The sequence below is a fragment of the Panthera onca genome, chromosome C1 (assembly GCF_046562875.1).
Source record: "Panthera onca isolate mPanOnc1 chromosome C1, mPanOnc1 haplotype 2, whole genome shotgun sequence".
Lineage (NCBI taxonomy): Eukaryota > Metazoa > Chordata > Mammalia > Carnivora > Felidae > Panthera > Panthera onca.
The window spans coordinates 33,053,292-33,080,996 of NC_138346.1; the positions used below are offsets into that span (position 1 = coordinate 33,053,292).

General features: G+C 37.5%; 1 protein-coding gene and 1 pseudogene across 8 annotated transcripts in view; one reads left to right on the forward strand and one right to left on the reverse strand.

Annotated features, from left to right (window-relative positions):
• CARF (calcium responsive transcription factor) overlaps nucleotides 1-27,705 on the reverse strand; it is a 101,540-nt gene that overhangs the window by 1,646 nt on the left and 72,189 nt on the right. The window contains exons 19-21 of one of the 8 annotated variants that reach the window (XM_078450995.2): nucleotides 26,068-26,152; nucleotides 16,695-16,748; nucleotides 16,265-16,487 (exon numbers count right to left, since the gene is read on the reverse strand). The exons of 4 other annotated variants lie outside the window; for them this stretch is intronic. The gene's annotated coding sequence lies outside the window, so the exon portion shown is untranslated. 3 more of the 8 variants (XM_078450994.2, XM_078450993.2, XM_078450996.2) reach the window with 3 other exon arrangements.
• On the forward strand, nucleotides 8,618-11,460 carry LOC132671049 (RNA-binding protein 25 pseudogene; annotated as a pseudogene).

The window sequence follows — 27,705 nt, forward strand, 5'->3', positions numbered from 1 at the left end:
ACTACTGAAGGCTTCAGAAGAGTTTTTGCTTTTTCAGAAAAACAAGACAAACGGCTGCGTTTACTAGATATAGACAACTTTTAGGAGATTTTTGTCGGAAGGGGATGAGAAGGAAGACATACAAGATAAATCACCTTTGGTACACCTAAACATTTAAAAAACTTTGTATTAGGAAAATGTCAACTCTATACTAGCATAATGAAACCCCACATACCAAGATTATCAACTAATTAATGTCCCATCTTTTCACCTGTACCAAAACTTGGCAAACTGTGAACAGTAAATATTTTAGGTTTTGCAGAGTGTCTTGCTTGGTACGTATTCTTAAAATAATATAAGAGTGGGGCACCTGGGTGGCTCAGTTGGTTAAGCCTCCAATTCTTGGTTTCGGCTCTGGTCATGATCTCACAGTTTTGAGGGTTGGAGCCCTCCATCAGTTCTGCACTGGAAGCGTGGAGCCTGCTTGGGATTCTCTGTCTCTCCCTCTCTTTCTCTCTCTCGTTCTGTCTCTCTCAAAATAAACTTAAATTTTTATTTAAATAATAGAATAGTATTTAGTAATATTTGAAAATTAGATGAAATTCAAGTTTTAGTGTTGTAAAGTTTGTTGAAACACAGCCATGCCCATTCCTTTACAGTTTGTTTGTTAATAGCCTTTTTTTTTTTTTAATAAGGTCTAGACCCAATGTGGTACTTGAACTCACAACCCTGAGATTAAAAGTTACTTTCTCTTCTGCCTTAGCCAGCTATGTGCTCCCCCTTTACTACTAATACCTGCTTTCACTGCAAGAGGGCAAAGTTGAAAGTAATTTCCAGTAGTTATTTCCCAATTATGCCTTTTCAGCATCTCTCTCTGGTTGTGAAGAACATATGTGAAAATATATGAAAACTTCAAGGAAACGGAGAGGAATTATTCTTGCTCTGGGATCTGCCATTTTAATAATTAGCAACTCCATTCTTCCAGGTGTGCTGTCCGAGAACCTAAGAAGTATCTTTGCCATCTTTCCTGTATACTTCACATTCAATCTAATTTTTTCAGTTATAGCTTCAAAATATATCCAGAGTCTAACCATTTTTCTACACCACCACCACTACCACCCTGATGTGAGTTACCACTAAATCTTTTGTAGGTTATTATAATCTCATACCAGTTTGTCATCCTGCCTCTGCCTATGCACTCTCCCTACCCATGCATTATTCTCAACACAGTAAGCAAAGTGGTCTTTTAACATAGAAATAAGACGTTACTCCTCTGCTAAAAACTCTCTAGTGGTTTCCCATTCCACTTGAAACAACGAGAAAGTACCTGTGTTTTCCTCCCACACTTACCTCTTTACCTTCTCCAACTATTCTGGCCTTCCCTTATTTCAGTCCAGACAAATGGCTTCCTTGCTGCTTCTAAAATTCACAAAGCATATTCCATTCTCAGGGATTTTACATAAGCTGTCCCTCTACCTGGAATTCTCCTTCCCCAAATGTCCACACACAATCTTCAAACCTCTGCTGAAGAATCACTTTATCTGTTGCTATAGTCTGAATGTTCGGGTCCTCTCAAAATTTATATCCTACCCCCCAAGGTGATGGTATTAGGAAGCAGTGCCTTTGAAAGTACTTAGATCATGAGGGAGGAGCATTAGTGAATGGGATTAGTACTCTTATAAAATAGATCTCACAGAGCTCCCTATGTGAGCTTTCAACTATGTGAGAATACAACCAGTCTGGAAGATGGCATTCACACAATCACCCTATTTTGGACTTCCAGCCTATAGACAAAGAAAGCAGGAATGAAGGAAGGAAGGAAAGAAAGAAACAAAGAAAGAAAGAAGGAATGGAGGAAAGGAGGAAGGAAGGAAAGAAGAAGGAAGGAAGGGAGGAAATGAGGAAGGAAAGAGAAAGAAAGAAAGAAAAAGAAAAGAAAGAAAAAGAGGAAGAAAGAAAGAAAAAGAAAAGATGAAGAAAAGGAAGAAAGAAATTGTAATCTACTGTCTGTGGTATTTTGTTATAGCAGCCCAAACATACTAGGACATCAGTAAAGCATCCCCTCACCTTCTTTTAGAGAATAGCGTCCTTTTTTCCCTTCCTTTCTCTATTTTTCACTATAGCACTTAACAGCTGACATATAATTTGTCTATTGTAAGTTCCCCCTAGTAAAATGGGAGCACTATGAACACGGGGAGTTTATTCACTGCTATATACTTTCAGGCCCTTGAATAGTGTCTTATACACAAGAGACACCCAATAAATATTTGCAGACTATAAAATAAAAGGAATAAATTATCTATTTCACTATATGTCTATTATTCCATGTCATTATTCTATGTCCCTTCTTGAGTCTGCCAAATTCTGCATTTATTTTTTTTTTAATTTTTTCAAAATTTTTTTTTATTATTTATTTTTGAGAGACAGAGAGAAACAGAGCATGAGCAGGGGAAGGACAGAGAGAGAGGGAAACACAGAATCCAAAGCAGCCTCAAGGCTCTGAGCTGTCAGCACCGAGCCTGACACGGGGCTTGAACCCGAAACCATGAGATCACATGACCTGAGCCAAAGTCCCGACACTCAACCGACTGAGCCACCCAGGTGCCCCCCAAATTCTGCATTTAGATGGCATCTAGTGTCGGCTAGATGCCAAAAGTCTTCCTGTGCTGAGACTTCTGGTAGCTCCCTGGAGTGGGGATAAACTTTGGTTTTATGAGTGAGTCTTTTATCAACACTTAGGTGTCTCCACCAGTGAAGCTATAGCCACTTCTTCTTCAGGCAGACCTCAAGGCCAACACATTTGTCACCTGAAGAACATATTTCCTTAGTAAAATTGTTACTTAGTCACCTTCTGAAACAACATGGCCTTGCTATACTAAAATCATATTTCTGGCCTAATTTTCATGACAAAATGTGTTAACCTTAAAAGTAAATCCAGTAAAAATGTCTTTATCCAGGAATAATAGAGAATTGCAATTCAGAACATGCAAAATATGGCAAAACCATAGGTAAGTTCAACAAACAAAGGAGAGGAATATTATTTTATGGAGAAGCAGGAAGAAGTTGGGAAGGAATGTTCTGAATGCAAGTTGATTGGACAAAAGCACGGGGTCTTCATGATGACAATTTCTCATTGGCTGAGTTGCAGGGGTAGTTGATTTCTTGTAGAAGATGCAATGTACCTCTTTCCCCATTGGGGACTGTAATTGGTGATTCTTTCCAATTTAAGATTTTTCTGTTGGGGTCCATAATTGACAGTTCTTCCTGTAATTTGATGTTGAGTGGTATGGCTCTCATTTCTAACCTCCCTTTCTATCCTTCCTATTCTACTTTAGGGAAGTTTCACTTTATTTTCATCAGGGCATACTCATGAATTGAAATGGCCCTCTCTAATCTACCAGGTGGTCCTGTACTCAAATAGTTTCTCTTCTGATAACAGGGTTAAGAGTCTCAGTTCACTTCACCTATATAACCTTAGAATGTTACTAAATTAATTAACAATGAAAATTACATCTGCCAAGACAATTGGACTACTTATGTAAATCAGTCAGAGGATTATCACCTCAAAGAAATAATGACATAGATCAGGGCATCCGGATGGCTCAGTCAGTTGAGCATCCAACTCTTGATTTTGGCTCAGGTCATGAGCTCACAGTTCATGAGTTCGAGCCCCGCATTAGCTCTACACTGACAGTGTGGAGTCTGCTTGGGATTCTCTCTCCCTGTCTTTCTCTAAAATAAATAAATAAACTTAAAAAAAAATAAAGACTAACATAGGTAAATTATAATATTTGAGTTACTTTTTCATCATGGTTCAGAGCAAGGAAATTAATTAGATTAACTTGATAAGTAGTGATATCTTATATAATAACCTACATGCAACCATTCCCACTATGGACAACCTACCAACTGAAGCAGATACTCAACTGTAGTAGATAGAATACAGTTTCCCTTGGACAGAGTTGGAGACATTTCATCTCTTTGGTTAAGTTTATTTGTAAGTATTCTGTTGGTTTTGGTGCACTTTAATGGGATTATTTTCTTAATTTCTCTTTCTGCTGCTTTATTATTGGTGTATAGAAATGCAACAGATTTATGTACATTGATTTTGTATCCTGTGACTTTATTGAATTCATTTATCAGTTCTAGTAGTTCTTTGTCAAGACTTTTGGGTTTTCTAATATAGTATAATGTCATCTGCAAATAGTGAAAGTTTTACTTCTTCTTTACCCATTTGGATGGCTTTTCTTTCTGTTTTCTGATGGCTATGGTGAGGACTTCCAGTACTATTTGAAGAAAAGTGGTTAGAGTGGACATCTTTGTCTTGTTCCTGACTTTAGGGAGAAAGCTTTTCCACTAATTTCTATTCTTTTAAATTTGTTAAGGTGTGTTTTATGGCCCAGAATGAGGCCTATCTTGGTGAATTTTCCATGTAAACTTGAGAAGAATATGTATTCTGCTGTTGCTTTGTGAAGCAGTTGATGGATGTCAACTATATCCAATATGATCAACATGGTGATATTGAGTTCAACTATGTCCTTAGGTCAGCCTGATAGATTTGTCCATTTTTTATATACTTGGAGGAGATTTATCTATTTCTCCTTCCAGTTCTATTAGTTTTTCTTCACATATTTTGATGTTTTCTATTTATTTATTTATTTATTTATTTATGTTTATTTATTTTTGAGAGAGAGGGAGTAGGAGAGGGGCAGAGAGAGAGGGAGGCAGAGGATCTGAAGTGGGCTCTGGGCTGACAGCAGACAGCCCAATGCAGAGAGCCCCATGAGATCATGACCTGAGCTGAAGTCAGATGCTTAACCAACTGTACTGAAACACCCAGGCACCCCCCTCCCCCGCCCTTTAAAAAAAATATATTTATTTATTTTTGAGAGAGAGAGTGTGTCAGGAAGGAACAGAGAGAGAGGGAGACAGAGAATCTGAAGCAGGCTCTTCATTGTCAGCACAAAGCCCGACTTGGGGCTCAAACCCATAATGTGAGATCATGACCTAAGCCAAAGTTGGAAACAACCAACTGAGCCACCCAGATGCCCCTTAATGTTTTCTTGTTAAGAACATACACATTATGGGGGCACCTGGGTAGCTCAGTTGGTTAGGTGTCCAACTTCGGCTCAGGTCATGATCTGGTGGTCCATGAGTTCAAGCCCCACATCAGGCTCTGTGATGACAGCTCAGAGCCTGGAGGCTGTTTCAGATTCTGTGTCTCCCTCTCTCTCTGACCCTCCCCCATTCATGCTCTGTCTCTGTCTCAAAAATAACTAAACATTAAAAAAAAAAAAATTTTTTTATTAAAAAAAAAAAAAAAGAACATACACATTATGGGGGCGCCTGGGTGGCTCAGTCGGTTAAGCGTGTGACTTCGGCTCAGGTCATGATTTCATAGTTTGTGTGTTTGAGCCCTATGTTGGGTTGATGGGTTCGGTGCTGACAGCTCAGAGCCTGAAGCCTGCTTCAGTTTCTGTGACTCCCTTCTTTCTCTCCCTCCTCTACTTGCACTCTGTTTCTCTCTCTCAAAAATTAATAAACATTAGTAAAAAAATTTTTAAAAAGAACATACAAATTATGAATTATTATATCATGGATAATTGGCCCCTTTATCATTATGTAATGCCCCTCTTTATCCCTGATAAATTTCCTTGCTCTGAAGTCTGTTCTATCTGAAATTAATATAGCTATTCCTGCTTTCTTTTATTTAGTGTTAGGATGGTTTATCTTTCTCCATACATTTATTTTTCATCTATATGGGTCTTTTTGTATTTAAAATGGGTTGCTTTTTGATGACATATAGTTGAGTCTTATTTTTTGATCCACTTTGACAATTAAAAACTTTTTTTAAGTTTATTTAGAGAGAGAGAGACTGAAAGTGCATGCATGAGCAGGGGGGAGAGGCAGAGAGAGGTAGAGAGAGAGCGAGAGAGAGAGAATATCCCAAGCAGCCTCTGAGTACTGTCAGTGCAGAGCCCAAGGTGGGGCTCGAACCCACAAACTGTGAGATCATGACTTGAGCTGAAACCAAAAGTCAGACTCGTAACCAACTGAGTCACCCAGGTGCCCCAACAATCTTTGTCTTTTAAATAGTGTATTTAGCCAATTGGTATTTAAAGTGATTATTGATATTGTGTACTAATATGTACCATCTTTGTTACTGGATTTTATTTGTTGCCCTTATTCTTTGTTCCTATTTTTCCTTCTACTTTTTCCTCCTTTTATGGTTTTAACTGAATATTTTCTTTTATTTTTTTTTAAATTTTTTAACGTTTACTTTTGAGAGAGAGAGAGAGAGAGCAGGAACAAGACAGGAACAGAGAGAGAGAGAGAGAGAGAGAGAGAGAGAGAATCCAAAGCAGGCTCCAGGCTCTAGGTGTCAGCACAGAGCCCGACGCGGGGCTTGAACCCACAAACCGTGAGATCATGACCTGAGCTAATGTCAGACACTTAACCAACTGAGCCACCCAGGTGCCCCTAACTGAATATTTTATTCCTCTCCTCTATTTTTTTCTTTAGTGGTTGCCTAGAGTTTGCAATATACATTTACAACTAATCCAAATCCAGTTTTAAATAACCCTATACTTTTTCACAGGCATTGCAAGAGCCTTATAATAACAAAATATTTCCCAATTCCTCTCTCCATCCCTTGCATTATTCATTTCACTTATACATAAGCAGGCATATGCATATATACATAAACACACATAACTGAACATATTGTAGCTATTATTTTAAACAATTGTTAGATCAATTAAAAATAAGAAAAACAAAGTTTTATTTTACCTTCACTTATTCTTTCTCTGATGCTTTTCTTTTCTTTATGTAGACCAGAGTATCTGGCCTCTATCATTTTTCTTCTCTCTGAAGAACTTCTTTTAACATTTCTTGCAAGGGAAGAATTTCCCTTTTCTATTATTTATTTATGTATTTATTTTGTCTAAGAAAGTCTTTATTTCCCTTTTACTTTTGAAGGATAATTTCACAGGTACAGAATTCTAGGTTGGTGTTTTTTTCTTTCAGTGCTTTATTTTTTTTCTTTTTCCTTTTTGTTGTTTTTTTTAATGTTTATCCATTTGAGCTTCATTTTGAGAGAGATAGAGAGCAAGAGGGGTAGGGACAGAGAGAGAGAGAGAGGGAGACAGAATCCCAAACAGGTTCCACGCTGTCAGTGCAGAGCCCAATGTGGGCTCGAACTATGATGACCTGAGCTGAAATCAAGAGTCAGACACTTAAACGACTGAGCCCCCCAGGCACCCCTCTCTCAGTACTTTAAATATTTCACTCCACTCTCTACTTGCTTGCATGGTTTCTGAAATGAAGTCAGATGCAATTTTTATCTTTGCTCCTCTATAGATAGGTATATTTTCCCCTCTGGCTTCTTTCAAGATTTTTCTTTATCATTGGTTTTCTAATGTTTGAATGTGATATGCCTAGGTGTAGCTTTTTTGGGAGGGCATTTATCCTGCTTGGTGTTCTCTGAGATTTCTGGATCTGTGATATGGTGTCTGTCCTTACTTTGGGGAAATTCTCAGTCTTCATTGCTTCAAATATTTCTTCTGTTCCTTTCTTCCTCCTCTTGTATTCTCATTCTACACATTACACTTTTTGTTGTTGTCCCACAGTTCTTGGATATTCTGTTCTGATTTGTTCAGTCTTTTTTCTGTTTGCTTCCCATTTTGGAAGTTTCTATTAACATATCCTCAAGCTCAAAGGGTCTTAGCCATGTTGTCTACTGATAAAAGTCATGTTTCATTGCTGTTATGGTGCTTTTGATCAGTAGCATCTCTTTTTGAATCTTAGAATTTCCATCTTTCCGTTTATGCTGTATATCTCTTTTTTGTACCTATTAGCATATTAATCACAATTTTTTAAATTCCCTTTCTGATAATTCTCAACATCCCTGCCATATTATGAGTCTGGTTATGATGCTTAGTCTGTCTCTTCAAATTGTTTTTTGCCTTTTAGTATGCCTTGTAAATTTTTAATATCCAGACGTGATGTGCTGGGTAAAAGGAACTGCAATAAATAGGACTTTTCTTTAGTGAGGTGGTAAGATGTTAGGGTAAGGGAAGCTTTCTATAGTCCTATCATTAGGTCTCAGTCTTTAGTGAGCTTGTGCCTTTGAACTGTGAACTTCATAAGTGTTTCTAAGTTTTTCCCCCACTTAAGTGGGAAAGGATGGCTAGAGTGGGCTGGAGTTGGGTATTTCCCTAACCCCCGGATCAGTTAGGCTCTGGTAAAATAATTTCTCTTGATGGTGGGCCTTGTTAAAAAGAAAAGAAAGAATGCTCTGGTTATTTGAAAAGGGTTCCTTTCCCCCTTCCCCTGCCAGAGCCATGAGGGGATTTTTCTCCAATATTTACTTTGAGAAGTTGGTTGAGCTCCTAGAAATAAAACTCACAAAATTATGCCCCCCACCATGACTGCACTCCCCTAGAGTTTTTAACTCTCAGACTTACCCGCTTTGAGCCCCCAGCAATTCATCAATTATAGTTTAGATTTTCCTATCACAGTATGGGTTCCAGTTGAGGGTTCTGCTCAGGATTTCTGCTCTGGTAAGTTGTAATTCTCAGTATTTGCCTGTCGCTCCAATTTTGGGGGTAGTTTTTTATCCTGTAACCTCACATCTCTGATGGAGCTAAGCTGTTTTGTTTGTTCAGCTTTTCAGTTGGTATTAGGATGGAGTGATGACTTTCAAGATCTTTACATGCTGATCCAGAAACTGGAAGTCCTGTCCATACCTTTTCGGTAGGTACCATAAAATTGTCTAAGCTTCAGTGTCAGACATGCTAATACAAACACTCTATGATTACACTGATTAGAACGTGGGTGTTTCCAAAATTCCTTAGCCACCCATTTATAATTATTTTATTAAGGTACATTACTTGCGTATTCTCATTTAGAATCACAAAACTAGAAGTGTCTGGCTGGCTCAGTCAGCAGAGCATGTGACTTTTGATCTCAGGGTCGTGAGTTTAAGCCCCACATGTGACAAAGAGTTTACTTAAAAAAATTGGGATCACAAAACTGGAAAGCTGGAAGTTACATTAGAGATCATGTAATTCAATATGTCCGTTTTAAATATTGAAAAATCAAGGCCTGAATTTGAATGTAACCAAAATTCTTGACAAGCGCTGTTCAACAGAAATTTCTGCAATGATGGGGGGGATCCTGGGTGGCTCGGTTGGTTAACTGTCTGACTTCGGGTCAGATCATGATTTTGGGGTCCATGAGTTCGAGCCCTGCATCAGGCTCTATTGACAGCTCAGAACTGGAGACTGCTTCAGATTGTGTCTCCATCTCTCTGTCCCTCCCCTGCTCATGCTCTGTCTCTCTCTCAAAAATAAATAAAGGTTAAAACATTTTTAAAAGAAATTTCTGCAACGATGGAAATGTTCCACATCTGTGTTGTCCAGTGTAGTAGCCATTAGCCATATATTTCTATTAAACAATTGCAATCGGACTTGTGCAACAGGGAAATTAATTTTTAGTTTTATTTAATTTAAACTTAAAAGACACATGTGGCTAATGACTACTGTACTGGACAGATCCATAGCTAATTTACATTGTAGGAAGCACAGAGGATAGAGAAGTAGGTTAAGTGACTTGTCCTGCAGTGCACCACTTGTAGTCAACAGAACTGAAACTAGAACCCAGAACTCCTTAATCCTAGACTTTTGACTGTGCTGTCTTTTCGGAGTCCAAAGGACAATGAATTTAAAGCAGGGTTTCTCAACCTCAGTACTATTGACATTTTGGACTGGATTTTTTGTCCTGTTCACTATAGACTATTTAGCAGCATCCCTGGCCTCTACCCAGTAAATACTATCTTCCAGCTGTGACAAACAAAACTGTCTCCAGACAAAGCCATATATCCTGGGGGCAAAACTGGGGGCAAAATCATCGCCTTCGAGAACCTTAGGTTACTAGGATTTCCTAGTCACACAAGATGTCCTTCAGGACCCCCGTAAGAGGCAGGTTAGATCCAACTTAACAGTCAAATGAGAACTTTAAGAATATGATATAGAAAAAGGAGAAGGAACGAGGGCAGGAATGAGAATGGGATGGGGATCGTGACCACACAAAAGAGAGAGACCAGGACCATGATCAGATCAGAGTCGATCAAGAGAAAAGAGCAAGATCATGAAAGGGAACTGGAGCAGGTAAGAGAGAGAGAGAGAGAACAGGAGTGAGAGTGAGAAAAGGAATGGGAACGAGAGAGAGAGAGACAAGAAGTGGGACTGAGGAGAGGACAAAGAAGATGCTTATGAACAAAGAAAACTTGAAAGAAAACTCTGAGAGAAAGAAGCTGCTTACCAAGAGTACCTTAAGAATTGGGAAATCTGAGAACAGAAGAAAACCCAGGAGTATGAGAAAGAGGCTGAAAGAGAAGAAAGAAGAAGATAAATGGCAAAAGAAGCTAAATGACTAAAAGAATTCTTAGAAGATTATGATGATGATAGAGACGATCCCAAATATTACAGAGGAAGCGGTCTTCAGAGAAGGTTGCCTGGTAGGCAAAAGGAAATGGAAGCAGATGAACGGGACAGAAAAAGAGAAGGAAGAGCTAGAGGAAATCAGGCAGTGCCTTTCTGGCTGAAGGGCACCTGGATCCAGATGATGGAACAAGAGGCTGAATTGTGCAATCACAGATAAAGCAAGAACCAGAATCAGAGCAAGAGGAAGAAGAAAAACAAGAAAAAGAAGAAAAATGGGAGGAAACAATGGAAGAGGAAGAAGAGTTGGAGCAAAAGCCCTGTCTCAAACCAACTCTGAGGCCCATTAGTTCTGCTCCATCTGTTTCCTCTGCCAGTGGCAATGCAACCCCCAACACTGTTGGGGATGAGTCTCCTTGTGGTACTGTTATTCCTCATGAAAATTCACCAGATCAACAGCAACTTGAGGAACATGGGCCAAAAATAGAGCTAAGTCTTAAACTGGGTGCTTCCAATAGTCCTGGTCAACCTAATTCTGTGAAGGGAAAGAAACTCCCCATAGATAGTGTCTTTAACAAATTTGAGGATGAAGACAGTGATGATGTATCCCCAAAAAGGAAACTAGTTCCCTTGGATTATGGTGAAGATGATAAAAATGCTGCCAAAGGCACTGTAAACACTGAAGAAAAGCTCAAACACATTAAGGTCTCATTGAGAAAATCCCTATGGCCAAACCTGAGCTCTTTGCTTATCCCCTGGACTGGTCTATTGTGGATTCTATATTGATGGAATGATGGATTAGACCATGGATTAATAAGAAAATTATAAAATACATAGGTGAAGAAGAAGCTACAATAGTTTATTTTGTTTGTTCTAAGGTTATGGTTCATAGTTCACCTCAGAGCATTTTAGATGATGTTGCCATGGTACTTGATGAAAAAGCAGAAGTTTTTATAGTCAAAATGTGGAGATTGTTGATATATATGAAACAGAAGCCAAGAAAATTGGTCTTGTGAAGTACAAATCTTTTTACATGTAGAGTTTCGTTTCAGATTTCTTCTTTTCCACCCTTCAGAAAACTTTGACTTTTTCGGTCTTCAGAGACATTTGGAGATCTGTGCTTTTTTTTTCCAATGTAGAAAATGTGAATTTTTTTGTCCTTTAATGTGGTGATGCCCTGTGTACACCCTTGGTTGTAAAAGACACCTGAATCCTCCTTGGTTCTCTTTATACTCACCAGGTAAAAATTACTATGTTTTGTAAGCCACAGCTACTGTACACAGCCTATCTAATCTTGTTTTGATTTTTTGTAAGTATTAAAATGACCCCCCCCCCCAAAAAAAGTGCAAATTAACTCAACAGGGATGCCTATTGGTGGCTACCACTTGAATGGGGATTAAAAATCAACTATGCATAATAATTTGTTGAGCACCTACTATGTACATAGTACCATATGCTTTACATATTTTATCTCTAACTATCAAACTAACATTGCAAGACAGATGGAATTCTCTTCATTTTACAGATAATTGTGGTATAGAAGTTTAACTGGCACAAGGTCACACAGCTAGCTAGCAAGAGGGAAATGCAAAATTCGTACACACCAATTAGCTATATCTGACACCCATGTATTTTCTACTTGAGTATACCTCTAACAATGTCTTTATTACTCAGGACTGAAGAGGCAGATCTGAAACATAAGATAAAGAACAGAATATAAATAGAATGAAGAGAATTCTTAAAGAGGTAAAGGTACATTCAGTGCGGAGAGTTGCAGGGAGATATTACTATGCTTAAGGAAGAAAGTGGTACTTGAGCTAGACCTTGAAAGAATGTCAGAATTTGAGTGTCCAGAAAAAAAAGAATTCTGAAAAGAGACTGCTTAGGTAAAAGATTGACTCCTCAGAAAATTCTCCTCTAAATTTTGAAGAGGCTGTGATTTACGTGAGCAGTCTAGCTAGCGTAGAATAGGAAGGAGATGAGGTTGGGAAGATAAAGGTTGCAATTAGCTCACAGTGGGTCCTGAATGCTGGATCAATGATTTAGATTTCACTCTGTGTAAAATGAGAGTTTTTAAGCAAGGCCATGACAAGAATAAAATTATATTTGTTGTCCTACATCTTGTGATATCTTTCCCAAGGCAACATGTAATCCTACACTCTTTTCAACACACAGAATACAGTAATTAAAATTTAGTTGAAACATGAAAGAAAGCCACTTCACTTTCACGTAAAATAAACTTTCAATGGTGGCTGGAAAGGTAATTGAAAGTTAAGACTTCCAAAGTCTACAGTAGAGAAAAAATCTTTAATCAGGGAGAAAAAAGAAATTACAGGAAAATTTTACTTATAAAGTAGCAATTTCTCTTTCTAAAATTATTATTTCCTTTTACCTAAATGTGAATAAAATAAAAATTTGAGGCTGGGAGAGATTTTCTAAGAAAGCAGCTTTCTTGAAATCCAATTGCTCTAATTCAAATTCAGGTATCTGAGATCTCTTTACTGTTACGTATCAAGGATTATTTCTTTCTTACAGCAATACAATACTATATGAATTAAAAAGAAAATTAAAAAAAACCCACCTCTATGTAATCTCTACCCCATGTATGCTGTACAACCACACATCTCAATTACTTTTTTTCCCCTACATTATTCACAGTAAAGAATGTATGAGGGGCCCCTGGGTGGCTCAGTTCATTGAGCGTCCAACTTTGGCTCAAGTCATGATCTCATGATTTATGGGTTCGAGCCCCACATTAGGCTCTGGGCTGACAGTTCAGAGCCTGCAGACTGGTTTGGATTCTGTGTCTCCCTCTTTCTCTGCCCCTCCCCTGCTCTTACTCTGTCTCTCTGTCTCAAATGTAAATAAATATTAAAAGGAAATTAAAAAAAAAAGAATATGATATTTCTAACATTAATCTAGTAGTTCTTAGGAACTGCATCTGGTACTAGTTTTCTGTTTTTTTTATAATTCTTTTGATTTGTATATTCGTTTGATTTATTGGCTCCTTACATTTTTTCTGTTTCAGTAATAAAGTGGATTAATAATTATCAGTGTGTTTGGAATTAAGATTATGAAATCTAGAGTGTCAGGGGTAAACAACTACGACTGACTCATAGGGCTTTACTTGTTCATATTACCACGAAATTTTAATAGTAATCAAAAAGTAACACTTACTAAAACATCTGAGTTCAGGTAGTTTGTAAAGGTTAATACATATTAAAGGAAGTCAAGTCAACAATGATGAAAACACAAAATGTTTCACAGTTTTCTGAAGACATTTCTGAAAAAAGTTACCTATTTCACTTTTCCTATTTTATTGTAATGTATTTAATTAAGGAGAAAGATCTTTGCTTACTGAGCATTCCATTCCTGTATTTATTTCCTGCCAAAAGGATCATTAGCTTTTGTTTATCATATGATTCATCATGGTGACACACATTAGGAGATCAAGAAGATTATGGTTTCCAGTTTTGAATAAGCAGATGGAAAATAGTGCCCTAAAGGAATAAGTTGAATGAAACAAAAGCTTGTTTCAGTACAAATTAAGAGGAAGAATAGAAAACTAAAGAAAAAATTTTCCATTTAGCTTTTGGGTTTCCAGATAAGAAATCAAGCAGCCACTGTAAAGAAAATACCCTCAGTTGAATAATTTTACAAATAGAAGTGGCATACACAAGCCTACTTTCCTGGGGCACCTGGATGGCTCAGCTGCTTAAGTCTCTGACTGTAGCTCAGGTCATGATCTCAAGGTTCATGAGTACGAGCCCCCATGTCAAGCACATCCTGCTTCAGATCTTCTGTCCCCCTCTCTCTCAGTCCCTCCCAAACTCATGCTCTTTTTCTCTGTTAAAAAAAAAAAAAATTAACATCAAATGCCCACTTTCCCAATTATATCTTATTGTTTGCAGTTATCCACTCAGTCTCATTAAAAGCTTTCTGATGTTTTAGTGGGTATTTTATTACAAAAAAGAGAACCACTTAGGGCAGTGTACGATGGGGAGTTATTATTTAATGGTTATAGAGTTAAAGTTAGAGATGAAGAAAAAGTTCTGGAGACGGATAATAGTTCTGGAGATGGTTGCACAACAGTGTGAATGTACTGAATGGCAAAGAACTGTACACTTAAAAATAGTTAAAATGGTAAACTTTACCTTATGTATAGTTTATCATTAAAGAGAGAGCAGAGAGAGAAAGAAAGAAAGGTGCAGTTATTTTACTTGACTAGGATATGGTAAAAAAGGCAAAAAATGTTAAAAGCCAAAATAGGCATTTATGTAATAATTTAGGCATTATAAATTTTATTTCTCATCAGAATGTTGTAATAGCTATTAAAAACAAGAGAGGTTATGGAAGGGAGTATAAATTCCAGATACTTAAGTGACCAATAACTGACCAAATGAGTCAACATATGATTAAAGACAGCAACCTCCTTTCCTTTTTAGATTCCTGATCTACCCTTTACAGATTTTGATTTAAAGTGGTATCTTGATAATTTCCAACATTGCCAACTTCCTAGGCTGTGCTCGTACAAATCCTATTATCTTTCGGTCTCTCCCCTCCTATTCTTAACTACCTGTGTAAGTTAAGGGGTGGAGGGAGAGTTTAATGTAATATAGATGTAAAATGCAGTGGATTAAATAAGATGGGAATTTTAAATCTTTCTAACAGTCTTAAGGTAGGTAGCGCACCTCGATCCCACAATGAGATTCAAAGGCCCCAGTTCTCCCCTTCTCATTGCTCTTTGAACTCACAGGATATTGTCCTTATCAACCAGCTTACAGGAAGGAAGAAAAAGTGGAAATGAAGGACCATTTCCTTTTGGTTACATAGAAGTGGCACTCACTTCTCAAATTCCATGAGCAAGACTTTAGTCAACACCTACCTCTAGCTAGAAAGGATACTGGAAAATTCTATTTCTCACTAGGAGTCCATATACCTAGGTAATACACTATGGAAAATGGATTTGGGGAGAACAATGTGTAGTCTGAACACTACCCTATTCCCAACATCATCAGGTGACTGAGCATAGTTTGTTTGGTTCTCTTATAATATCAGTATTTCCAGACACTAAAAACTGTTAGGTTGCATCTATCACAACATTTTTTTTTAAAGGTTCCCATGGTCTTTTTTTTTTTCAACGTTTTTTTTTTTTTTTTAATTTATTTTTGGGACAGAGAGAGACAGAGCATGAATGGGGGAGGGGCAGAGAGAGAGGGAGACACAGAACCGGAAACAGGCTCCAGGCTCCGAGCCATCAGCCCAGAGCCCGATGAGGGGCTCGAACTCACGGACCGCGAGATCGTGACCTGGCTGAAGTCGGACGCTTAACCGACTGCGCCACCCAGGCGCCCCGCCCCATGGTCTTTTTATTCCACAATTCTTACATAACAAATCATCTTAAGACCTTGTGGTGCCCCTTGAAGGCATCATGCTCAGTGAAATAAGAAAGAGAAAGGCAAACACTGTATGATCTCTCTTTTTTTTTTTTAAATAAATAGAATCCAAGTTCATAGATACAGAGAACAGATTGGTGGTTGCCAGAGGCAGGGGTTGGAGGGTGGAAGAAATAGATGAACTGTTGCTATTGTTTTGTTTTAACAAATTTAATAAAAAACAAATATTTGGAAAGATCCTCAGGTATCTTTAAATTTGAATGAAATTTCTCTTCCTTTCAGTTAACTTTGTGTCATTATTTGTAAATATGCATGATCCAGAGATAACCATGACAACTCAGTTATGTGTATTTTCCCCATTTTTCTAAATTTATTCAATGATGCAAGTATATGTTTTTAACAAAATAAAATTATGCTATGCATTAAACAATACTTAGTAAAACTTAGTGGCATAAAACAAAAATTTTATTGTGTTCACAGACTCTATGGACCAGGGATTTGGGTAGAGCAAAGAAGAGATGATTAGTATCTACTCCACAGTGTCTGGGGCTTCAGCTGGGAGACTCAAAGGCTGGGAGTGACTCAATGGCTGAGGGCTGAAATAATCTGAAGACATCTTCACTTACATGTCTGTGGTTGATGCTGCCTGTTGACTTGGAACTTCATTGGACTGTCAACATAAAATAGGTGGCTCGGTCGGATGGCTCAGATGAGCATCTGACTCTTGATTTCGGCTCAGGTTATGATCCCAGGGTTGTGGGATTGAGCCCTGCATCACACTGAGCATGGAGCCTGCTTGAGATTCTTTCTCTCTCCCTCTGCCCCTCCCCTGCTTACGCTCTCTAAAAACAAAAACAAAACAAAAAACCCACAAAACCTGTTAAATGTGGTCTCTCTGCACAGGCTCGTTTAAGCTTCCACACAGTGATTTCTGAAACAAGAAACAAAGCACTAGCTATAAGGGACAAAATTGATAACTTCCACTACAATAAGATTTAAAAAGCTTGTTCCTCAAAAGCACTACAGAGAGAGCAAAGACACCTTGGAAAAGGAAAATATATTTGTAAAACATATTTTTAATAAAAGACTCTTACTTGGAATATGTATAGAATCCCAACAAAAAAGTAATAGAAACTATCTAGAAGTTTTTAATTTTTTTAATGTTTTTATTTATTTTTGAGAGAGAGAGAGAGACAGAGCGTGAATAGGGGAGGGGCAAAAAGAGAGGGAGACAGAGAATCTGAAGCAGGTTCCAGGCTCTGAGCTGTCAGCACAAAGCCTGACTCTGGGCTCGAACTCATGAACCATGAGATCATGACCTGGGCTGAAGTTGGATGCTCAACCAACTGAGCCACCCAGGCGCCCCTAGAAGTTTTTAAATGAGCAAAATATTTAGATTGGCTATTCACAGGAAGGGAAATACAAATGGTGAACCAATATTGAAAAGGTACTCAAACTCAGTTGCAATTAAGGAAATGCAAATTAAAACCACAATTAAAACCCACTATATATTTAGGAAGTCTGACAATAAAAAGTATTTTTAAAGATATGAAACAACTGTAATTATCATACACTGTTAGTGAGGGTATACACTGGTACAATCGATTTGGAAATCAGTTTGGCACTAGTAAAGCTACATGTATATCCAATGATCCAACTACTTCGTATGGAGCTGGAGAAACTGTGCATGTGTGTACCAAAAAATATGTATGACATGTATCATTTAAACATCCATCTATATAGAGAACAAGTTGGGTTAACATGTGACGGAGATCAAGGACTGCACTTTTTTTAAATTTTTTTAATGTTTATTCATTTTTGAGAGAGAGAGAGAGGCAGAGTGTGAGCATGGGAGGGGCAGAGAGAGAGGGAGACACAGAATCCAAAGCAGGCTCCAGGCTCTAAGCTATCAGCACAAAGCCCTATGAGGGACTTGAACTTCTGAACTGTGAGACCATGGCCTGAGCCAAAGTAGGGATTACACTTTTGATCAGCACAGGGTGATATATGGAAGGGTTGAATCACTATACTGTACACCTGAAACTAATATACACTGAATGTTAACTAAATGGAATTAAAATAAAACTTTAAAAAACCCATCAGTCTATGCATTTCACCAATTTAATAGACTAAAGGAGAAAAACCATATAATTATCTCAATAGATGCATTATGTGACAAAAGTCAACATCCACTTGTAATATAAATTCTTGACAAACTAGAAAAGATCTGGAATCTAGACAGCTCCAAATGTGTATGAATTACAGAATGAAATGCTTATTTTCCAATTTAAATATCCTCTGAACTATTTGGTATACAAAATCTAAGACAGTAATGGCTTAGAGCCAATGTTCCTTAAAGATTGTCCCTCAGGGTGCCTGGCTGGTTCACTAGGTACAGCATGTGACTCTTGATTTTGTGGTTGTGAATTCAAGCCCTATGTCGGGTGAAGAACTTACATTAAAAAAAGAAAACTTAAATACCGTCCCTCTATTAGATCTTTATAACAACTTTTTAATTAAATATTTTGTTTCAGGAGATTTCAAAGATCAAGGTGGGTTGAAAATAAAAGTGTTAATACTACTCTGAAAAAAATATTTGCTCCCCCATTAATATATTAATCTATATCCTACAGTCCCTTATCTTTTAATTTATAAACACTCTAGATTGGCAGGAAGCATACTCTTCCTCATGGTGAATTTTGATAGTTCATGAATTATTTAATTTAGAGTGAAATCTGATTATAACACAGACTTTGGAGTAAAAAAGTCCTGGGTTTAGATTTTTGATTCTTGGCTTCTTAGCTATGTATAATCTCGGGTAAGGTATTCAATCCCTCTGAGTTTGTTTTTCTTCCATAAAATTGGGATAATAAAACCCAGGCCAGGTGTGAGGATTAAATGATAAATATAAAGCATCTGGCACTCAATAAGTGTTATCTATTACCATATTTTAGAACTAAGTAAAGTAAATATATGTTAATTGTTGCTGGGTGAATTTCAGAGACCCCAGGCCCTGGGGCCTCGACCCAGCCCAACCCAAAGAGGTTGCCAAAGGTTCTTGTTTTCATCCCAAGAAAGAATTCAAGGACAGACACAGCACACCAAAGGAGTGACACAAGCGGGAAAGTTCATTAAACTGAAAGTACACTCTTGAGATGTAAAAGGAGACTAGCTCAAGAGAAACAGAGAGAACAAAAATCACAAATGAAAGAGGAGAAGTAACAACCAATACCACAGAAATACAAATAATTGTAAGAGAATATTATGAAAGATTATACAAATTGGACAGCCTAGAAGAAATGGATAAATTCCTAGAAACACATAACCTCCCAAAACTGAACCAGGAAGAAATAAAAAATTTGAACACAACATGATTACTGGCAATGAAATTGAATCTGTAATCAAAAAAACTTCCAAGCAAATTCTACCAAACATTTCAAGAAGAGTTAATATCTATTCTTCTCAAACTATTCCAAAAAATAGAAGAGGAAAGAAAACTTCCAAACTCATTCTATGAGGACAGTTATCACCCTGATGGCAAAACCAGATAAAGACACCACAAAAAAAGAGAACTACAGGACAATATCTCTGATGAACATAGATGCAAAAATCCTCAAAAATTACTAACAAATAAAATCCAACAAAACATTAAAAAAAATCATTCACCATGATTAAGTGGGATTTATTCTTGGGATGCAACAGTGGTTCAATACTCCCAAATAAATCAATGAGATAGATCACATCAATAAGAGAAAGGATAAAAACCATATAATCACTTCAAGAGATGCAGGAAAAGCATTTGACAAAAGTACAACATCAATTTATTATAAAAAACCTTCAATGAAGTAGGTTTAAAAGAAATATTCTTCAACATAATAAAGCCCCTATATAAAAAACCCACAGCTAACATCACACTCAACAGGGAAATGCTTTTCTCTCAGCTTTTCCCCTAAGGTCAGGAATAAGACAAGGATGTATACTCTCACCACTTTTATTCAACATAGTACTGGAAGTCCTAGCCATAGCCATCAGACAACAGAAAGAAATAAAAGGCATCCAAATCAGTAAGGAAGAAGTAAAACTTTCACTATTTGCAGATGACATGATACTATATAGAGAAAACCCAAAAGACGCCACCAAAAACTACAAAACTGATAAATGATTTCAGTAAAGTCACAGGATACAAAATCAATATACAGAAACCTGTTGCATTTCTATACACCAATAATGAAGCAGCAGAAAGAGAAATTAAAAAAAAAAAAACAATCTCACTGGGGCACCTGGGTGGTTCAGTTGGTTAAGCATCTAACTCCAGCTCAGGTATTGATCTCGTGGTTCCTGAGTCTGAGCCCCACATTGGACTGTCTACTGTTAGCATAGAGCCTGCTTTGGATTCTCTGTCTTCCTCTCACTGCCCCTCTCTTGCATCTACTTGCATGCTTCTCTCACTAAGATGAAGGAAGGAAGGAAGGAAGGAAGGAAGGAAGGAAGGAAGGAAAGAAGGAAAGAAAGAAAGAAAAGAAAGAAAGAAAGAAAGAAAGAAAGAAAGAAAGAAAGAAAGAAAGAAAGGGAAAAATCCCATTTACAATTGCACCAAAACCAATAAAATACTAGGAATAAACTTAACCAAAGAGGTGAAAGATCTTTATTCTGAAAACTATAAAACTTTAATGAAAGACGCTAAAGATGACACAAAGAAATGGAAAGATATTTCATGTTCATGAGTTGGAAGAACAAATATTCTTAAAATGTCAATACTACTGAAATCAATCTACATATTTAATGCAATCCCTATCAAAATACCAACACTTTTCACAGAACTAGAACAAACAATCCTACAATTTGTATGGGACACAAAAGACCCTGAATAGTCAAAGCAACCTTGCAAGAGAAAAGCAAAGCTGGAGGCATCACAAACCTGGACTTCAAGTTATGTTACAAAGTAATCAAAACAGTATGCTACTGGCACAGAAACAGACACATAGATCAATGGAACAGAATAGAAAGCCCCCCAACTATATGGTCAATTAATCTTTGACAAAGCAGGAAAGAATATCCAATGGGCAAAGGACAGTCTTCAACAATGGTGTTGGGGAAACTGGACAGCTACACATGCAAAAGAAAGAAATGGGACCACTTTCTTACACCATAGACAAAGCTAAACTCAAAATGGCTTGAAGACCTCAATATGAGACCTAAAACCATAAAAATTCTAGAAGAGAACAAAGGCAGTAATTTCTCTGACACTAATAACTGTAGCCACTTTTTTCTAGCTACATTTCCTGAGGCAAGGGAAACAAAAGCAAAAATAAACTTGGGACTACATCAAAATAAAAAGCTTCTTTCTGCACAGCAAAGGAAACAATCAACAAAACTAAAAGATAACCTACAGAATTGGAGAAGATATTTACAAATGACATATCTGTAAAGGGTTAGTGTCCAAAATAAAAAACTTATACAACTCAACCCTCAAAAAATAACCCAATTAAAAAATGGGTAGAAGACATGAACAGACATTTCGTCAAAGAAGACATCCAGATGGCCAACAGACACATGAAAAAAAGCTCAACATCACTCATCATCAGGAAAACGCAAATCAAAACTACAATGCAATATCACCTCATACCTGTCAGAAGGGCTAAAATCAGCAAGACAAGAAACAACAGGCGTTGGTGAGGATGTGGAGAAAAGAAAGCCTTGTGCACTGTTGGTGGGGATGCAAACTGGTGCAGCCACTGTGGAAGACAATATGGAGGTTCCTCAAAAAGTTAAAAATAGAACTATTCTACAATCCAGCAATCACAGTTCTGATATTTACTCAAAGAATACAAAGACAATAATTCAAAGGGATACATGCACCCCTATGTTTATAGCAGCATTATTTATAATAACCAAATTATGGAAACAGTCCAAGTGTCCATTGATTGATGAATGGATAAAGAAGATGTGGTATATATACACAATGGAATGTTATTCATCCATAAAAAAACGAAATTTTGACATTTGCAACAACATGGATAGAGCTAGAGAGGATATAATGCTAAGGGAAATAAGTCAGAGAAAGACAAATACCATATGATTTTACTCACATGTGAAATTTAAGAACCAAATGAGCAAATGGAAAGAGAGAGAGACAGACAAACCGAGAAACACACTCTTTAGTTATAGAGAATCAGTTAATGGTTACCAGAGGGGAAATGAGGGGGAGGATGGGTGAAATACGTGGATTAAAGAGTACACTTATCATGATGAGCACTGAGTAATGTATAGAATTGTTAAATCACTATATTGTACACCTGAAACTATTATAACCCTGTATATTAACTATACTCAAACTAAATTAAAAAAAAGAGCACAAAAGAAAGAGCAAGCACAGGAACTGTGATATTGGGTTTGGGTTTCTATCTCTTATTGACAGTTGTTAACTAGGGCATGGGATATTGATTGCTTGGGCTGAGGATTTCTTAGAAGCAGGGTTTTGAGCCTTCTCTTCCTTATTTGGTCAGGGGTTTTCTGTCATGGCACCTGCCATCTTGGATCTGTCTGGTCTGATCCAGCTTCTTGTGGAGTGCTGCTAGGACAGGCCTCTGACTTTCCAGATAGCTGTACTTCCTCTTTGCTGGCCTCTAGGCCTCCTGCTAGATCCTAACTAACTGCCTACTCTATCAAAATGAACAATGACTTTATGTTCCACCATTACTGATAGTATGCATGCTACATAATTTGGGAAAGGATAGGGCAAGCAAGTTAAAAAGAAAGTGCACATTGCTAGGTAGCAAATAATTATAATATTTTTCCTTTTTTAAAATGTTTATTTCTGAGAGAGAAGCATGTGCATAGTGGGGGAGGGCAGAGATGGGGGAGGGTCAGGGAGAGGTGGGGAGGGGCAGAGAAAGAAGGGGAAAGAGGTTCGAAGCAGGCTCCACGCTGAGAGCTGAGAGCCTGATGAAGGGCTTGAACTCACAAACCATGAGATCACAACCTGAACTAAAGTCAGATGCTTAACTGACTGAACCACCCAGGCATCCCTAAACATTTTTTAAAAAGTACTAGGCCAACAGAAATGGATTTTGTTTAAAAACTAAATTGCAATATTAAAATGGGCTAGTGAAAAGATTGTATTTCACATAAAAAATATACATGGAAAACACCTCACTAATAAAAAATGTTAATTTGAAAAAAGTAAAGTATTTCAAATTAGAAAAGTCTTTAAATTATCATATTTAATTCTCATGAGGACATGATCAGATGCACAATCAAAAATTACTTTGAGATAGGGTGCCTGGGGGGCTCAGTCAGTTGAGTATCCCACTCTAGATTTCACCTCAGATCATGATCCCAGGGTCATGGGTGGAGCCCCCTGTTAGGATCTATGCTGAGCATGGAGACTGCTTGGGATTCTCTCTGTCTCTCTCTCTCTGTCTCTCTTCCCACCCCCATCCCTCTCCCTCACTCACACTCTCTCTCTCAAATAAAAAAAAAATTACTTTGAGATAGACTAAAACAATATAACATTTATGGAAAGAAATTTGATAATATTATCAAGAGTAACAATGCTTATGCTGTTTAGTTACTTTATGTCTAGGAATCCAAACCAAAAACATAGTAGTCAGAGATGCAAAAAATGACATCTGATGTTAAAAATATTGAAAATATCTAAATGTTCAACAATCTGGGAATGACTAAAATAGATGTAAAAAAAACATATTATGCAATATTATGCATCAATTAAAAACAATTTTGAAAAAACCTTCAAACCAGTCCCCGTTGACAAATGCTCATATCATGAGAAATATTATCAACATATTTGTAGGGCCCACATGGATAGTTCCCACAAGTCCTGGTCTCCATACAGCCAAGCCATTTCACAGAACCATTGAATTCTTTTTTTTCTCTTTCAATTTATTTAAATTCAAGTTAGTTAACATACGGTTTCAGGAGTAGAATCCATTGATTCATCACTTACATATAACCACTGAGTTCTATCATTCAACCTCACTCTCTCAGGGTGCAGATGAAGAAATTGAGGGCCAGAGAAATGAAGTGATTCACCTGAGATAATTCAGCTAAGTGGCAGAGCTAGTTCTCTGCTTTTTCTATTACCTGACAACTATTTTACTTATCTCACAAACTACCTATTTTACCAGCATCCATTGCTCAATTTTGCATTGCAGTTTTTTCCTGTGAAAATACTTTTACCTGAAGGGTATAGACAAAAATGGAAAAATTAATTGGACATAAAATTGTAGGGCAGGTTTAGGAGAAATTAGAAATAATCAATATACAGTTAAAGGTTGTAACTAAGTGAAATTCATCATCATTTTAAACCCTTTCTTCCTCCTTTATATTTTTTAAAGTGGAAATGGGTAGAGCTCTAGCTTCTGTGCTTGCTACTACAGTTAAAATCTATGGAACTGTAAACTCTAATGTAATTAAAAATTAAAATGATCTCAGTGTTTCCATGGAAATAAAAAGACTTCATGAATAAATAATTACTATTATGCAACTGATATAGAAGTCTGTTACTCTGAAAACCACAAATTGTTTTATATCTACCACATTGTTTTATTTTGCTCTTTCCTATATCCTTTGGTTAAATTCTTCTTGAAAGTTCAAATACACTCATAGTTTTGATTCATATAATTCTAATATCAAAACATTACAATGTATTGTCAAATGTTAATCAAATCTAAAAAGAGAGGAAGGATCTTCTTAAGAACAGTTAATATATTTATATAATTCTAATCATCTTTTAAAGCCAGAATTTATTACTGCCACCTAAAACCATATTTTAGGTAAAAGCAAAGTAAGTTTAAAAAGTTTAATGTTTATTAAACCTAAAATTGAATGTATAAAAAAAACAAAAATTGATCTTTTTAGGTAGTTGCTTTTAGAAAGACTAGATAGAAAGCAGAAAGACTTTTCTGAAATTTTTTTTTTTTAATTTTTTTTTTAATGTTTATTTTTGAGACAGAGAGAGAGAGAGCATGAATGGGGGAGGGTCAGAGAGAGGGAGACACAGAATCTGAAACAGGCTCCAGGCTCTGAGCTGTCAGCACAGAGCCCGACGCGGGGCTTGAACTCACGGACCGCGAGATCATGACCTGAGCCGAAGTTGGCCGCTTAACCGACTGAACCACCCAGGCGCCCCTTCTGAAATATTTTTACAATCAAGTCTAGAGATCTGATATCCCTCACTTGTAGGGGAGCATTACACATATACTTGGTATATTAAGGGTTTACTACCTTATATTGTAATGTCTTTTGAACACCACTGTTATAATACACTGAATATGTATTTGTTAACTAAAGGACTGAAGAATTTGCTTTAATTTGCAACTAATCTGAGATACTTCTTGCCCTGACATTTCCTCACAGGTTCCAAAGTGGACTCAACTAACCAGTTCTAAGCATTCGTGGTATTCCTTTTAACTTCTTAGTCATATTTCCTGCTCTAGCTAACCTTTATGTTGGAGGGCCTCAGGGCTAGATCCTGGGCATTCTTTTCTTCTTTATCTGCATTTTTTTTTTCCTCAGGTGATCTCTCTGTTCTCTAGTTTTTCATTACCATCTATATGTTGATAAATCACAAAAATGTTTATGTCCAATCCTGACATCTAGAGTTGTATCTGTAAGTGCCAACTTAACAGTTCCATTTGGAATTCAAAACTAACTAGGTTCAAAAACGAGCTCTTGATTTTCTCTTCCAAGTCTATTCTTCCCCATCAGTCTTCCTCAACTCAGTAAAATTTACTACCATTCATTCACACAGTCACTCACAGCTAAAACCCTGGCTGGCGTCATTCTTCATTCCTTCCCTTCCTTCACACACATCCCCACATGCCCTCCCCAACAGCCAACCAATCAGCAAGTCCTGATGATTCTATCTCCAAAATAATCCTGAATTTTTCCATTTCTCTTTGCCTCCTGTATCACTATCACTCTAGATGCAAATCACCTAAGCTCTCATGTGTGTGCCATTTCTAATAACCTCCTTATTGCTCTCCCTGTTTCCATTCATGTCCCTGTATAACATATTCTTCTACAACATATAAACCCAGGTATATCACTTCTCCAGTAGAAATCCTGTAATAGGTTCTGTTTTACTCAGAATGAAATTGACACTATGATTACCACTGACTCCACACCATCTTCTCTATTGCCTCTAAGCTAATGCCACACTGCTCTGCTTTCTGCCCTTAAATACCTTTTTTCCACATCAAGGCCTTTGCATTTACTGTTCCTCCTACCTGTGAAGATCTTCTCTCTGCTTTCTGAATGATGGCTCCTTTTCATCTGTTGAATGCTATCTGCCTAATAATACCACCAAATAACCTGTTGATAAAGCAAAGCTACGTTTTTTGCTTATTACAGTAAGGAGAATACTACTTTGACAGATCTTAGCAGTGTGTCTGAGGAGGAAGGACAAAGATAAGATATTTATGAGGTTTTGGGGGTCTAATTTGAGTTTTTCAATGCACGGGCCCCATTAGTATTGTGTAAAGTCTACAAGGCTAATGGGGAAAACTCAAGACATGTTACCCATCAGAGTCCTCCTCACAGAAGTGGGACCATCTTAGTACCTTTGCCATGCCCAGTCATTGGCTGAGAGCAGCCTGTGAGAAGCATAGCTTCTGCACAGGCACCATGATAGATCCAGAGCAGCAGCTGTGGCCACTTATTAATCACTCCATCTGCAGCAGGAGCTCTGAGGGCTCATTTTCATTGCTGCCATGGCCTACCTCTTATGCTGAATAGATTTATCTCTCCCCACAGGTCAGATTGCCAGTCTCCCATAGTTCTTCTGGCCCATCTTCCTGAAATGAAGGAAATTCTGATGCTCAGAAGGAACCTCTGATGCTGCAGTTGATCTCTGGAGCTAAAACTGGTATTCATGCTCTCCCATTTCCAGGAGTTATTCTAATTTCCCTCACCCTCAGGTATTACCTCACCAGGTCTTGGAGCCTTACTGGTGTTATGACTCAAATTTTAATTCCTGAGAGGACTGAGTGACCATTTTGTTCTTGTGCAGACACTGCTGCATGCATCCATTCACAGTTACAATGGGGCACAGAAGGACCAAAAGGTGTCCAAATGGATCATCTAGGCTCCACATGTAGTCCCCCTGCTCTAAGTCCTTCTGCTGATCTGGGTTGATCATTCCTGCCAGTATGCTGATGCCTCTTCTTACCTGTTGGTGCCTGGATACAAGGACTTGAAAGTGCACTGACAGCAGCCTTACCTTATAGTTGAATAAAAACTTTGTGTTCCCCCTGGCAAGAGTATGCTCGCTTTGGGGACCAGGACCTCCAAACCTACAGAGCCCAGAATTAAAAGGATGGGAAACAAAATCTCCCAGTATGTCACTGGAAATTAAGGTAAATGGGGCTACTCCTGCTTCTGTCCCATGGTTACTGGACCCATGTATTCTTCCTGTTGGAAACACAGCACTATACAGAGGTCTCTGATTTATGCATATATTACCTCTTCAAGGATGGTATCCACCCTTTCAGAATGTTGCCTCTGAGTTAATGCTGAAGCTCTGCTTTTAGAAGGCCATTTCAGCATCCTATCAATGTATCCTCCTAGGTGCAAAAATTTCTTTAAGAAACAAATATCTCTCTGTAATTACACTGAATATAGTCTTACTTTCTCCATTTAACCTATGTGATCAATTTTTATTTCTCCCTAGACAAAACTAGAAGACAGAAAATGAGGAATTAGTTTTTTTTAATTTTATTTTTTAAAATTACATCCAAATTAGTTAGCATATAGTGCAACAGTGATTTCAGGAGTAGATTCCTTACCCATTTAGCCCATACGCCCTCCCAAAACCCCTCCAGTAACCCTTTGTTTGTTCTCCATATTTATGAGTCTCTTCTGTTGTC